Source organism: Oncorhynchus keta, chromosome 12, assembly GCF_023373465.1.
Source record: "Oncorhynchus keta strain PuntledgeMale-10-30-2019 chromosome 12, Oket_V2, whole genome shotgun sequence".
In the NCBI taxonomy this organism is placed as follows: Eukaryota; Metazoa; Chordata; class Actinopteri; order Salmoniformes; family Salmonidae; genus Oncorhynchus; species Oncorhynchus keta.
In genome coordinates this window covers 949,988-950,842 of record NC_068432.1, presented here as the reverse complement: position 1 = coordinate 950,842, position 855 = coordinate 949,988, and positions in this window count along the sequence as shown.

Sequence of the window (855 nt, the reverse complement as noted above, 5' to 3'; positions counted from 1 at the left end):
GAGCACTGATGGAGGGATTGTGTTCCTGGTGTAACTCGGGCAGTTGTTGCCATCCTGTACCTGTCCCGCAGATGTGATGCTCCGATGTACCGATCCTGTGCAGGTGTTGTTACACGTGGTCTGCCACGGCGAGGACGATCAGCTGTCCGTCATGTCTCCCTGTGGCGCCGTCTTAGGCGCCTTGCAGTACGGACATTGCAATTTATTGCCCTGGCCACATCTGTAGTCCTCATGCTTCCTTTACAGTATGCCTAAGGCACATTCACACAGCTGAGCAGGGACCCTGGGCAGCTTTCTTTCGGTGCTTTTCAGTCAGTAGAAAGGCCTCTTTAGTGTCCTAAATTTTCACAACTGATACCTTAATTGCCTACCGTCTGTAAGCTGTTAGTGTTTGAACGACCATTCCACAAGTGCATGTTCCTTAATTGTTTACGGTTCATTGAACAAGCATGGGAAACAGAGTTTAAACCCTTTATAATGAAGATCTGTGACGTTATTTGGATCATTACGAATCATCTTTGAAAGACAGGGTCCTGAAAAAGGGACGTTTCTTTCTTTGCTGAGTTATATATATATATATATATATATTACGTATATATTTATATTTTGTGGGTGTTTCAAGATGAAGGCACAGCGGCATAGCACCCCCTATCAGTCATCTAGTGTATATATAAATGATTGGTTCCAGCTAGTCTCGAGGCAGACTGCTTACTTCCGCAATCATTAAGGTCTAGCTATGCAAGATTAGGTTCCAGCCACGATAGTGCTTGCCTGGTGATGCTTAAGGTTGTGGCTTATTCATCCCCATGTTGAATAATCAAATGAACAACATTAAGAGCGAGTTCAGACTGCAGG